The sequence below is a fragment of the Chiloscyllium punctatum genome, chromosome 30 (genome assembly GCF_047496795.1).
Source record: "Chiloscyllium punctatum isolate Juve2018m chromosome 30, sChiPun1.3, whole genome shotgun sequence".
In the NCBI taxonomy this organism is placed as follows: domain Eukaryota; kingdom Metazoa; phylum Chordata; class Chondrichthyes; order Orectolobiformes; family Hemiscylliidae; genus Chiloscyllium; species Chiloscyllium punctatum.
Window position 1 is genome coordinate 50,159,999 of NC_092768.1, and position 15,031 is coordinate 50,175,029.

The 15,031-nt window shown below is 43.4% G+C and overlaps 1 protein-coding gene across 7 annotated transcripts in view; it reads right to left on the bottom strand.

Annotated features, from left to right (window-relative positions):
* LOC140455499 (uncharacterized) overlaps positions 1 to 15,031 on the bottom strand; it is a 269,046-nt gene that overhangs the window by 15,643 nt on the left and 238,372 nt on the right. For 2 of the 7 annotated variants that reach the window (XR_011952883.1, XM_072550440.1), the window contains exons 1-2: positions 9,696 to 10,084; positions 9,206 to 9,346 (exon numbers count right to left, since the gene is read on the bottom strand). The exons of 1 other annotated variant lie outside the window; for it this stretch is intronic. The gene's annotated coding sequence lies outside the window, so the exon portion shown is untranslated. Of the gene's footprint in view, positions 1 to 1,100; positions 1,317 to 9,205; positions 9,347 to 9,695; positions 10,085 to 15,031 lie in introns of those variants that run through there. 4 more of the 7 variants (XM_072550441.1, XM_072550445.1, XM_072550444.1 and 1 more) reach the window with 4 other exon arrangements.

Sequence of the window (15,031 nt, forward strand, 5' to 3'; positions counted from 1 at the left end):
CATTTAGGCAAGTCTAATTCTAGAGCAAATTATACAATGAATGGAAGATCCTTGAGAAAAGTTGCTGGGCAGAGAGATCTGGGAGTGCAGGTCCATTGTACCCTGAAGGTTGCTGCACAGGTGGATAGAGTGGTCAAGAAGGCATATAGTATGCTTGCCTTCATCGGACGGGGTAGTGAGTATAAGAGCTAGCAGGTCATGTTAACATTGTACAAGACATTGGTTCGGCTGTATTTAGAATACTATGTACGGTTCTGGTCGCCACATTACCAAAAGGATGTGGACGCTTTGGAGAGGGTGCAGAGCAGAGAAGGTTTACGAGGATGTTGCCTGGTATGGAAGGTGCTATGAAGCTGTGAAGAGAGGTTTATTTTCATTAGGAAAAAAGAGATTGAGGGGGGACCTGATTGAGGTTTACAAAATCATGAAGGGTGTAGACAGGGTGGATAGAGACAAGCTTTTTCCCAAGGTGAAGGATTCAATAACTAGAGGTCATGCTTTCAAAGTGAGAGGTGGAAAGTTTAAGGGGGTTATGCTCGGCAAGTACTTCACACAGAGGGTGATGGACGTTTGGAACGTGTTGCCAGCAGAGGTGGTAGAGGCAGGCATTGTAGATTAATTTAAGATGCGTCTGGACAGCTACATGAGTAGGTGGGGAGCAGAGGGATACAGATGCTTAGGAGTTGACCGACAGGTTTAGAGTACATTTGGATCAGCTCAGGGTTGGAGGGCTTGTTCCTGGGCTGTAAATTTTCTTTGATCTTTGAGCGCCAGTCTGTTTTCCCCTGTCTGTGTTGGGGGAGAAATCAGACATAATTCCTTTCTTTTGCCTCACTTGACAGCCACACTCTCTCTGTTTCCAGCAGGGACACTGGATAGTGACCAGGAGCAGACAATTTGGCTGATTTCTTTCCTCCACTCAGACCCCATCTTCACAGACACCATTAGGGCAATGGAAAAGACAGTTGGGTAAAGTGTAAAATAGACTCTCCAATTATTTATGGGCTTGTATCATGCTGGTGCACACCAGTTTTATCATGTATTTACTGTGTAAAAGACATTCAAAGCAAATATTAACTCAGAGATTTTGAAATACCTACCATTCTTTTCCAAAGTGATTTGAAGAAAACACACTGAGCAGGAATTGCCAGAAGCTGAGGAAAACTGTTTCAGTGTCGCTGACTGAAGGATTCTGGTTTATCCTGGGAAATCAGACATTCTGCACATCCTAAATTCAGCTCTCATTCAGAGCGTCGGGCCAAACTCGCAAATCCATATCCAGGCTTTTGGGAAAGGGTAAGGCCTTCAGGTAAAATCTTTAAAAATGGCATTGAAAACCACATGAGAACTTTCAACTCAAGCTGCAGCCTTAATGTGAGCAAACGAAGGGATGATTGGTGCTATGTAGAAATATAGAAAATAGGATCAGGAGTAGGCCATTTAACCCTCTGAGTCTGCTGCACCATTCAATATGATCATAGGTGATCATTCAACTCAACAGTTTGTTCCCACTTTCTCCCATACCCTTTGATTGCTTCAGCCCTAAGAACCCACAATATTTTTCCCTCAAACGACTTGCTATCCATGAAATAGTTTTCTGGCTTCTGAATTCCCAACTACAACACTGACTATAATCCAAAATACACCATTTGGCCAAAAAAGTGTTTTGAGGCTTCGAATGGCTGTGAAAGGTGCCATGTAAATGCAAGACTTGCTTTTCTTTAAATCATAAAAGACGATTGATAAATTGAATTAATGAATGAAATAAATTCAATGAATATATTCCATTGATGAGTTCTGGAAGAATTTACTGACGTCCTTAATGACCCATTAATATTTTGAACATTGACTGGCCTGAAATGACACCTTGTTATAATTTCAATGTTTGGATGCCCTCATCTTGAGTTACCAGAAATGGAGGGTTTGAGTTATATAAGGAGAGACTGGATAGGCTGGACCTTTTTTCACTGGAGCTTAGAAGATTAAGGGGCCATCTTACAGAAGTTTATAAAATCATGAGGGACATAGATGAAATGAATCTTTTCCCAAGGATGGGGGAGTAAAAAACTAGGGGGATATTTTCAAGGTGAGAGTCGAAAGATTTAAAAAAGATATGAGAGGCGACTTTTTTTTAAAACGACAGAGAGTGGTTCGTATGTGGAAAGAACTGCCAGAGAAAGTGGGGGATATAGGTAGCTCCAAAATTTAAATGACATTTGGTTAAGTTCATGAATAGGAAAGGTTTGTAAGGAAATGAATCAAACACAGACAAGTGGGGCCAATTTAGTTTGAGTACATGATTGGCGTGGTCAAGTTGGACTGAAAGGTCTGTCTCCTTGCTGTATGATCTTGTGGCTCTTTAACTACATCAAGTCCTTCTTTAAAATGGGTCTCGGTGTCAGATAGGAACTGGGCAGCAGAGTGTTGTAGGAGCTCAGGTTTCCAGTGCAAGATCCTGTTGAAAAAAATATTCCGTTATGAATTCGAGAAGGTGCATGAAAGATTCCAAGAATGGTTTCAGGGATGGGGAATGTCAGTTATATTGATAGAATGAAGAAGCTGCAGCTTTTCTCCTTGGAAATGCGAAGATTCCGAAGCGATTTGACAGAGCTGTTTAAAATCATGAGGGATCCTGAGAAAGTAGACAGGGAAAAACTGTTCCTGTTGGTGAAATGATTGAGAAACAGGGGCCACTGATCAAAACAGATTGACAAAAGAAGCATCGGCGATTGGAGGAACAATGTTGTGACGCAGTGAGTGTTCAGTATCTGCAATGGATGGCCTGAGAGGATGGTGGAGGTTGATTTTACTTGAGGCTCGAAAGGGCAAGTGCAGAACAATGTGAGCTGAAAAGATAAGGAAAGACACGGAAAAGGGAAGTGAGTGGCATTGGGGTGAATGGCACTTGCAGAGAGCCAGCAGTGTATGATGGCTGAATGCCTCCTGTTCAGAAACCATGCTATGATTCTATGTGAGAGCCAGGACATCACTGGAATGTTTGGTGTTGAGCTGACAAAAGCATGGATGAAGACTTCAGCAGCAGATGAGATGAGGCATGAACCACACATTTATACAGTGAAGGCCCTTCATCCCATTGAGTCTGCACAGACATAACGACTACTAAAAATGCACTAATCCCAATTTTCTGTACTTGTCCCAAATCCTTGAATGTTATTATATTTGAAGTGTTGATCCAAATATTTTTTGTAAGATTCTAAGATTTCCGGTCTCCACTACCTTCCCACGCAGTGCAATCTAGACTCTCACCACGCATTGAGTGAAAACATTTTTTCCCCAACTCCTCTCTGAATCTCCTGCCCCTTACCCTAAAGCTATGCCCTCTCCTGTTGACCCCTCGATTCACTTTGTACGCACCCCTCAATCAAGTACTCCCTCTTTCCTCTCTGCTCTAAAGAAAATAATCCAAGTTTACCTAGTCTATCCTTAAAGCTCTACTTTTCCATCCCAGGCAACATCCTCGTGAACCTCCTCTGTACTCCTCCAGTGCTATCACAACCTTCCCGTAGTAAGGTGACAAGAACTGCACACACAACTCCAGCTGAGGCCTGACCAAGGCTCTGAACAACTCCAACACTACCTCTTTGCTTATATAATCTACGACAGGACTAATGAAAGCAAACGTACCATATGCGCTTTTACCTATTCACGTGTTTTGCTGATCTCAGGAAATCTGTGAATAATTATCCCAAAATCCGTATGTTCCTCTAAGCTACCCAGTGTCCCAGTTCATTAAGCACCCCCTCATCTTGTTTCTTCTTCCAAAGTGCATTACCTCATATACAGGCATAGAGTCATAGAGATGTACATGATGGAAACAGACCCTTCGGACCAACTCATCTATGCCAACCTCATCTCGTCCCATTTGCCAGCACTTGGCCCATATCCCTGGAAATCCTTCCTGTTCATATACCATCCAGATTTCTTTCAAATGTTGTAATTGCACTGGGTTCCACCACTTTCTCTGGTAGCTCATTCCATATGTGCACCACCCTTTGTGTAAAAACATTGCCCCTTAAGTCCCTTCTAAATTTTTCCCCTCTCACCCTAAACCTATGCCCTCCAGTTCTGGACTCCTCTACCCCAGGGAAAAGACCTTGTCTATTTACCCGGCCCATTCCCTTCATGATTTTATAAACCTCTATAAAGTCACTCCTTGGTTTTATAGATTAGAGATTAGATTAGATTAGATTACTTACAGCGTGGAAACAGGCCCTTCGGCCCAACAAGTCCACACCAACCCTCTGAAGAGCAACTCACCCAGACCCATTCCCCTACATCTAACACTACAGGCAATTTAGCATGACCAATTCACCTGACCTGCACATTTTTGGACTGTGGGAGGAAACCGGAGCACCCGGAGGAAACCCACACAGGGAGAATGTGGAAACTCCACACAGACAGTTGCCTGAGGTGGGAATTGAACATGGGTCTTTGGCGCTGTGAGGCAGCAGTGCTAATCACTGTGCCACCGTGCCACTTGTGATGCCCCGATGCTCCATGGAAAACAGCCTATTCAGCCTCACCCTGTAGCTCAAACCCTTTAATCCTCGCAACATCTTCGTCAATCTTTTCTGAACGCTTTCAAGTTTCACGACATCCTTCCAATAGGAAGGAGACCAGAACTGAACAATATTCCTAGCAGGTTAAATACCATCTGCCAAATATCTGCACATCTGACCAACCCATTGATATCTTGCTGCAACTGACAACTGGTTTCTTTGCTATTAACTACTCCACCAATCTTGGTGTCACCTGCAAGTTTGATTAACATTCCCCAACATTTTCAGTAAGATCGTTTATGTATGTAACGAATAATAAGAATCGCAGTACTGATCCTTGTGGTGCACCGCTGGACACCAGCCTCCAGTCACTCAAATACCCTTCTACCATTACCCTTTGTGTCCTATTACTGAGCCAGCTTCTGATCCATCTCGCCACGTTTCCCTCAATCCCATGTGCTTTAACCTTCTTAATCAGTCTACCATGTGGGACCTTTTCAGCAGTTTTGCTAAAGTCCATTAAAACTGCATCAACTGAATTTTGCTCACCCACATACTTGATCACATTTTAAAAATCTTCTCACAAATTTGTCAAGACATAAACTCCTGCTGACAAGGCCATGCTGACCTATTTCTCATTAAACCATACCTTTCTAGGTGGGTATTAGTTCGCTCCTTCAGAGTTTTCTTTGTTTCCTGATCACTGTCGTTAGGCTCATTGGTGTGTTATTTCCTGATTCATCTCTGTCACCTCTCTTAAAAAGTGGAACCACATTTGCTGTCCTCTAGTCCTCTGGTACTTAGCCATGGTCAGAAAGGAATTAAAAATTTGTGTCAGGGCCCCTCCAATTTCCTGCCGCACCTCATACTGCAGCTTGGCATGCAATTCATCTAGGCCAAAGGATTTATCTGATTTTAAGTCCCGACACAGCATTCCGATTTCGTATGTCCAACTGTGCAAGGTCCTCACAGTCCCTTTTCCTGAATTTCATACCTACATTCTCCTTTTCTAGGGTGAGGTCTGAAGAGAAGTACTTATTCAACACCCTATGAATATCCTGTGGCTTTGCACACAGGTTTCTCCCTTAGTCCCTAATGGGCCTGACACTTTCCCTGGTTAACCTCTTCAATGTATTTATAAAATATCTTCGGATTCCTGTTTCCAAGTTTTTCATGCACTCTTTTTACTCTACTAATTGATTTCTTAAGTTCCCTTTTGCAGTTTCTGTATTCCTGTCGGGACGCAGCTAAATTGCTCGCTTTAGGTTCACTAAAAGCCCTATTTTTCTTCCTTATCCAGTCTTGAATTGTCCTAGACATACTGAGTTCTCTGAATTTATTGCTCCTACATGTACCCCTACATGCTGGACCTGTACTCTCCCCAGCTCCTTTTTGAATGCGCTCCACCCCTTGCTCTGCTGTTGACTTTACCACAAGCAGCTGTTCCCAGTCTACTGTGGCGAGATCCCGCTTTATTTTAATAAAGTCTTCCCTCCCCTAATCCAAAGTCAGCTTTTGCAGGATATCTTTTCCCTTGTTCAGAACAAATTTGAACCATAACATGTTGTGGTTGCTCTCGCCTAAATGGACCCCTCTGCCAATTGAACACTTGTCCAGCTTCTTTTCCCAGAACCAGATCCAGCACTGTACCACCCCAAATTGGGCCTTCTACAAATTGATACAGAAACCTTCCCTGGTTACACTTCAAAAACTTTGCCCCATTTAAAGCCTGGGTACTATGACTATCCCAAGTTATGTTCGTAAATTTGAACTCCCTTGGACAATTAATCAATTACTACTCTTACATACCTCTGTGAATTGTCTACATATTTGCTCCTCTATTTCCTACTGACTCTTTGGAGACATTTAATACACTCGCAGTAAAGTAGCTGTCCCCTTAATATTCCTAGGTTCGAACTGCAGAGCCTCATTTGAAGATCCTTCCAAGATAGCATCTTTCCTTATTGCAGTAATTGACTCCTTAATTAATAGTGCCACACACATCACCCTTTTCACACCTTCATATGACTCGCCTGAAGATCCTATACTGTGGAATGCTGAGTTGCCATTTCAGTTCTTCCCTCAACCATGTTTCTTTGATGGCAACAATATCATACTTCTTTGTTTTATTGCACACCAATAACTAATCAATCTCACATATTATACCTCTCGCATTAAACTAAACACCATTCAGTTTTGCCACTATAGGGAGAGGTTGAATAGGCTCAGGCTGTTTTCTCGGAGCGTTGGAGGCTGAGGGTGACCTTATAGACGTTTATAAAATTATGAGGGGCATGGATAGGATAAATAGACAAAGTCTTTTCCCTGGGGTGGAGGAGTCCAGAAATGGAGGGCATAGGTTTAGGGTGAGAAGGGAAAGATATAAAAGAGGCCTAAGGGGCAATGTTTTCACGCAGAGGGTGGTATGTGTATGGAATGAGCAGTCAGAGGAAGTGGTGGTGGCTAGTACAATTGCAGCATTTAAAAGGCATCTGGATGGGTATATGAATAGGAAGGGTTTGGAGGGATTTGGGCCGGTTGCTGGCAGGTGGGACTAGATTGGGTTTGGGATATCTAGTCAGCATGGACGAGTTGGACCGAAGGGTCTGTTTCCATACTGTAGATCTCTCTGACTGACTCTTACTCTTTTGACACTCAACACTGTGACTTGCTTCATTTGCTGCAGCATGATGTGTCTCTGTTTCATCAATATTCTCGGTTTCCTCCCAGTGTGATTAGTTTACACTCCTCCTTACTGCACAAGCAAAGCTACCTGCAAGAATATTGGTCCCAAACTGGTTTAGGTGCAAACTGTCCCATTTGTACATGTCTATCTTTCCTGACCATGGCTAAGTACCAGAGGACTAGAGGACAGCAAATGTGGTTCCACTTTTTAAGAGAGGTGACAGAGATGAATCAGGAAATAACACACCAATGAGCCTAACGACAGTGATCAGGAAACTAAGAAAATTCTGAAGGAACGAACTAATACCCACTTAGAAAGGTATGGTTTAATTAGAAATAGTCAGCATGGCCTTGTCAGCAGGAGTTTATGTCTTGACAAATTTGTGAGAAGATTTTAAAAATGTGATCAAGTATGTGGATGAGCAAAATTCAGTTGATGCAGATTTAATGGACTTTAGCAAAACTGCTGAAAAGGTCCCACATGGTAGACCTTTGGCCCAACAAGTCCACACCGCCCCGCCGAAGCGCAACCCACCCATACCCCTACATCTACCCCTTACCTACACTACGGGCAATTTAGGATGGCCAATTCACCTGACCTGCACATCTTTGTGACTGTGGGAGGAAACCGGAGCACCCGCAGGAAACCCACGCAGACACGGGGAGAATGTGCAAACACCACACAGTCAGTCGCCTGAGACGGGAATTGAACCCCGGTCTCTGGCGCTGTGAAGCAGCAGTGCTAACCACTGTGTCACTGTGCCGCCCACCAGACATTCATCTTTCCTAGTTTCCTACTTCTTAAGTCACTGGCATGTGACGACAGGAGTAATCCAGAGGTTACAACCATTGAAGTAGTACACAGAACAGTACAACACAGGACAGGCGCTTCGGCCCATGATGTTGTGCCAAGCATTCATCTTAACGTACAACCAACCTAACCGACACAACCCTCAATTTATTGCCATCCATGTGCTTGTCCAGCACTCGCTTAAATGTCCATAATGTCTCTGACTCTACTACCGCTGCTGGCAGCGCATTCCATATAGCCACCATGCTCTGTGTAAAGAACCTGCCTCTGACATCTTCCCCACACCTTCCTCTAAACACGTTAAAATTATGACCCGTTGTGACAGCCATTTTTGCCCTAGGGAAAAGTCTGTGGCTATCGTCTCTATCTATGCCTCATTAGCTTGTACACCTCTATCAAGTCTCCTCTCTTCCTTCCTCTCTCCAATGTGAAATGCCCAAGCTCACTCAACCTCTCTGCATAAGACAATCCCTCCAATTTAGGCAGCATCCTAGTAAATCTCTTCTGTACCTTCTCTAAAGCATCTACATTCTTCCTATAATGAGGCAATCAGAACTGGACACAGTATTCCAAGTGTGGTTTAACCAGGGTTTTATAAAGCTGCAACAAAACGTCGTGGCTCTTAAATTCAATCATACAGTGAATGAAAGCCAAAATACCACATGCCTTCTTAACAAGCCTATCACCTTGAGTAACAACTTTGAGCGATCTATGTACGTAGACCCTGAGATCCTGCTGTTCCTCCACACTGCCAAGAATCATGTCTTTAACCCTGTATTCAGCATTCAAATTTGACCTTGAAAAATGAAATATTTTGCATTTATCCAGATTGAACTTCATCTGCCACTTCTCAGCCTAGCTCTGCATCCTGTCAATGTCTTGTAGCCTGCAACAGCCCTCAATGCTATTTACAACACAACCGATTTTTGTGGCAAAAGCAAACTTACTAACAGCCTTCTACTTCTTCATCCAAGTCATTTATAAAAACTACAAAGAGCAGAGGCCCAAGAACAGATACCTGCAGGACACTACCGGGCACCAACTTCCAGGCAGAAGTGCAGCATAACCTCTCTCTCACAAAGCCATGTTGACTATCGCTAATTAACCCATGCCTTTCCAAGTGCATATTAATTCATTACATCTGATTTTTTTTTTCCAGTAGTTTCCCGACGACTAATGGAAAACTCACCAGTCTGTAATTTCCTGGTTCATGTCTACAACTCTTCTTAAAAGTGGAATCTGATATCTCTGGTCTCTCCTGTGAGTAGGCTGAAATCATAGTAAAATTCTCGGCTTCTGTGGGATCCTATGTCTAGCTCAACGAACGCCACTAGTAAAAAACAATCAGAAATATTAAATCGCTGACTGTGGGAGCTTGCTGTGCACACACTGGCTGCCACATTTTTGACAACAGTTCCACACACACAAGTATAACATTGGCTGCAAAAAAAGCTTTAAGATACCTCTCTTCATGAAAGTGTATACAAGACTTTGTTTCTTCCATTTTCATAATGATCACAGAGCTGAGGTCTGGGAGCGATTTGTAAAGACCACACAGATTCAGTACTGGGAGAACTGACATTTGTCAGTCCACAGCATATTTATTTGGTTCCCACAGACACACAGAACTCAACGTTATGAAATCAGTAAAAATCCTCAGACACTTTGCAGTTCCTCACCTTCTCATATTCAGGAATGACCCATCAACAAAACTCAGCCTGAAAATCAGAGGGAAATGCTTCCAATAAACACACTCAATATCCAACACACAGCTCCAGTCAAACAGTTCAGCACAAAGCACCGAGTAAACAGCTCTCTCAGCTGGATCTTCTCACACAGCATAAGGGACATTTCCACCCCTGATTACCCACAGGATAGTCAGACTGCCTGAAGATTGGTGTGGATATTATGGGATACAATTTGTATAAAAGCTGCTCCTTCACTCACCATCTCCTCACTTGGTTTTCAGTCCCTATAGGAAGTGAACCAGCTCTGGAAGAGGAAGAGGAGACAATGTGCAGAGTGGGTGGACTCTCTGATTGACGTCTCTCACAGTCAATCCAAATATTTCTGGAACAACATGAGTTTCCTGAAACTTGGGAAACTGACCGGGGAAATGGAGGTGACTTTGAGCAGCAGATCAGGTGGGGATTTAAACTTGTCGTTGTCCCATCTGAATAAAACCTCACTTATTGCAGCTGCTGTCTCAGTTCCCCTGGTAAATGTTTGACAGAGATTTCTAACGAGGGAATAGCATCCTTCATCGTCAGAGCTTTCACCCTGAGGACATCAGTGTGGGTTATGTGTCCTCAGATGTGTTTGACAGCAGATCAAGAGGAAGATCCACAGCAATCAAGACAGTGATGATGTGACATGGTGGGATCAGCATGTAGGGGAAAGGGAGGAACACTGGAGACAGTCCTAGAATCCCTACAGTGTGGAAGTAGGCTATTTAGTCCATTGAGGAGAAAGTGAGGACTGCAGATGCTCGAGATTAGAGTCAAGAGGTTGGTGCTGGAAAAGCACAGCCAGTCAGGCAGCATCCAAGGATCAGGAGAATTGACATTTCAGGCAAAAGTCCTTCATCAGGAATTGTCAATTAAGACTATAGGGTGGCATGGTGGCTCAGTGGTTAGCACTGTTGCCTCACAGCGCCAGGGTCCCAGGTTCGATTCCAGCCTTGGGCAACTGTCTGTGTGGAGTTTGCACATTCTCCCCATGTCTGCGTGGGTTTCCTCTGGGTCCTCCGGTTTCCTCCCACAGTCCAAAGATGGGCAGGTCAGGTGAATTGGCCATGCTAAATTGCCCGTAGTGTTAGGTAAGGGGTAAATGTAGGGGTATGGGTGGGTTGCGCTTCAGCGGGGCGGTGTGGACTTGTTGGGCCGAAGGGCCTGTTTCCACACTGTAAGTAATCTAATCTAATCTATAACTACATCTACCCTCCAAAGAGCATTCCGCCTGGACCCTGCCCATTCCTGGAACCCTACATATTGCATGGCTAATCCTCCTAACCTACATATCCCTGGACTCCTTGGGAAATTTCATATAGCCAATCAAACTAATCAAGCTAAAACAGTTTACCTAAGCAAGAGGAGCAGTCAGTTCTCCCAGTTCAGGTTCTTCTAGTTTTTTCAGCTGTAGCAGTCACAAGATGTTGGAGTCCAGAAGGGGTGCAAACTTCAGTGAAGGATTCCAAAACTGAATTTCTCTGAAATCTCTCTGGATTGGAATCCTTACTGTGAGAATCTGTTTCAGTTTACCTTTTTGTCAAGGGGCATGTTTATGGAATGATGCTATATTGGAACAGTTAATTAGCAAAGTTGCTGTCTTGGGTCAGTTAGGTTTTCCAATAATTAAATTATTCTAAATTCCTCTTTCTTTGTTTGTGTTTGAACCAAAGGGTTTAAACAAATTCTGTTTTGCTGAAAACTGAGCAGTATATATCACACCTGGAACACACATTTCACATCTACCTTTCAAATAAGAAAATGTTAGGGATTGGGCTACCTTCTTAAAATATTTTGTCAGGGTCTAGCCTGGTCCGTCACAATGATAACAGCAACTTTTAAAGAAGAGAGGGGCAATATTTGAAGAAAACGTGACTGTGAACAATCTCACTGAACATGAGCACCAGGAAGAAAGTGGGATCAGCACTTTAGTGAGAATAGAGTTGAGTGAACAGGAGGTGGGTCACATGGACAAGAAAAGCTCGGAGAGTGCATGAGGGGAGAAATGAGAGAAAGATGCGAGTTCAGAGCTAGGGACAGGAGGACATTTAATGGAGGTTTGTTCATGAGGCCTATTGGAAGGAAGAGAAGTGGCAGAGACTGCTGATGGGATTAGTTTAATCTTATTTCCCTGCACAGAGAGAGATCACTGAAAAGGGAGCACAAATTTAAGTCATTGATAGAAGGATTTAAGCACAGTTGAGGAGTAATCTTTTCACTGAGGGATTTTCTGACAGAAGAGGCCTTTTCTGGAGTATGGCTGCACTTGCCAAAGAGGCAGTGAGGATGGTTTTGGTTTATCCTTCATGTGGGGATCCTCTAGCAGTCTGGAGGCTGTTCCTCACTTTGGGAAACGGCCCACTTTTCTCCATTTGTTTCACTTCTCCTGACACCAGGAGATTTGCCACATTTCACAGCTTCAGGAATCCAGAAACAAAGACAACCTGTAGCTCTGACTAGTTACCACTTTAAACCAAAACAAACTTTCAGGCTGCTTATTGACAGGGGCAATAGCATTCTGTACACAATCTTGGGAAATTAGAAATTTATTCTGATACAATTACAGTCATAGAGTAACAGAAATCGGCCCTTCAGTCCAACTCATTCATGTTGACCAGCTTTCCTAAATAAATCCCATTTACCAGCATTTAGCCCATATCTCTTGAAACTTTCCTATTCATATATCCATCCAATGCCTTTTAAATGTTGTAATTGTACCAGCCTTCACTACTTCCTCTAGCAGCTCATTCCATACCCACCCCTCTGCATGAAAAAGTTGTCCCTTAGATCCCTTTTACATTTTTCCCCTCTCACCTGAAACCTATGCCCTCCAGTCTGGACTCCTCCATCAAGGTGAAAAGACATTGCCTATTTACCCTATCCATGCCCCTCATGATTTTATAAACCTCTGTAAGCTCATCCCTTAGCCTTTAACACTCCTTTGAAACAATATGTTATTTTCAGTCATTGCTGCGTTAGTGCATTTATCTTTGAGACTTAATCATTGAGATTGACACCCACGTGCAGTACTGAAGGAGGGTGCACTGTCAGAGGTACCCTTTTCTCAAATTGGTGAAATCACAGCCCCATCTGCCCTTTGCAGGTGAATGTAAAATATCCCACAACTCTACGCTGCAGAAGAATCGGAAGTTAGCACAGGTATCCTGGGCAATATGTATTCCACAATCCGTGTCATGAAAAGTGACCATCTGATCATTATCACTGTGTTGTTTGTGCGAGCTCGCTCGACACAAATTGGTTGCCATATTTTCTCCATCACGATACTTCCAAAAGCATTTCGTAGACTGTAGAGAACTGATTAATGTATGAGTTATGGAAAATAAATGCAAATTTTTCTTGGGGGGAGGAGGAATGTTCTGCTTCCTGTGAAATGGAAATTACTGACCCATTATTATCAAACCATTCCACAGTAACAATGACCAATATAGTGTGACAGGGCTCTTAATCTCAGATCCTGAGTGTTTCAGCGAACAGGAACACTTCATGGTGACTCACTCATCACACTCAGGATAGTTGTCCTCCTGTACAGCCGAATACTAATATCTCCACATGGTATTAATCATACATCTGTTTTCTCCTCTGCATTTGACCCTCCCCTTCCTTTCCTAAGTACCCCTATTTCCCCACATCAAGCTCAATCACCACCACCCCCCACCAAAAATATGGCCATCTCCCCCTCTTACCCTGTCTAGTCCTCACCTCCTTGATCATTGAGTCAGCTCTCCCTGAGGCCAGGGCCCCCTCATTCCACATCCCCACATCTGCTCTCCATGAGGCATGGGCCCTACCCTCCGGGCATCTCTGAAAGCTGCATAAATCATAGAGCAGATTCCTGAACAGCAACCCTCATGACAAGGGTCGATGGGGAGGCGGGGCAGCATGGCAGCATGACGTGCATGCAGGGGCAGAATAAAGTGGTGAGGGAGGGTCTGGTTGCATGAGGCGACCATGTCCCAACTCATATTCACTCCAGGTTAAAGAATGGCAGCTTCTGGAAACTGTTTGCAAAACTTGTCAGTTTATGGACAGGAGCAGCATGTCACTGTCGAGACTGTTCATCTGGAGGAGGAAAGGTGTCAGCAGGGCCCAGCATCGAGGAGTGGGCACGATGGAAATGTCTGACCGTGGGATTCGAACAGGGGAAGCTGCTGCTGAGGAGACAGGGCTCACCCAGTCTGGATTGCCCTCCCTACATTGACGACTCAGTACCTCAGCCACGACCCAATGCAGCATTTTGTCCCACATGTGGTGAACAAACTTCTTCTGGATCTCTGTGAAATACTCTGGAGGAAGGATCAAAGTGACCAGCCAAGTACACTCCATGGTGGTCAGCAGTGGGTTTTTGAGCAGCTCTCCAAGGCTGTGGGTTTGTACCTGGAGAGATCGTGACCAGAGTTGGCACCTTTGCCTCTAGCCCCTGCCAGCTTGCCAGGCAGGGCACTTCAATCCTGAGTCAGATTATACAGGTGTAGAGATGACATAATGCCTTAGCTGCAGTGGCATTGAGTTCACATGCCATTGATTGACCAGAAATCCAAACATTTTCTCTAGTTGATCTTGTGGACAATGTGCAGGAAACACTCTTTGACACTTGGTGCTTTCACACACAAAAGCAAAACAACTGGACGTTAAATGAATGTCATGACACATTGCAGTTCCAAAGTGGAGGGATAACACTGATACACTCCAGTCCCAATGAAAAAGGCAGCACTGACACACTCCATTCCGAAGTATAATGCAGGTCTGTTTAGTTATTGGACCCTCTCAGTGCCTCAAAATGAACACGCATAGTTTCCTGCATAAGTTATAAATGCCTTTGTGTTTTATTCATAACTGGAGACAAAGTCCAAAATATGGCAAAATTCCAATGTATTGATTGATTCTTTTTCTCTGCAAACCATGTGATCAAGAACCTTTATTTGTACTTATTGATGATTTTTATGAATAAACAGTAATTTTGAAAAAATATTAAAGTTTCTAGCACATTTGTAGCCGTTATAAAGAATGTGAATGGTTTCATTTCATGATAAGGAATGCCTGATTTTTGAAATTAGATTGAAGCTGTAATGAGGAATATCAAAATTTCCACTGTATTTTCTGTAGTTTTGTATGGACATGTGTTTTTACTTATGCTGTACTTACAGATAATTTTTGAGATTAAAAAGATTACATTAATACTTTAAAGGAAACCCAGCCTTTCTCATTTGATTCTTGGTTACATCATGTCTTTAATTAAAATTCAACCAAGGATCATTAATTACTTTTAC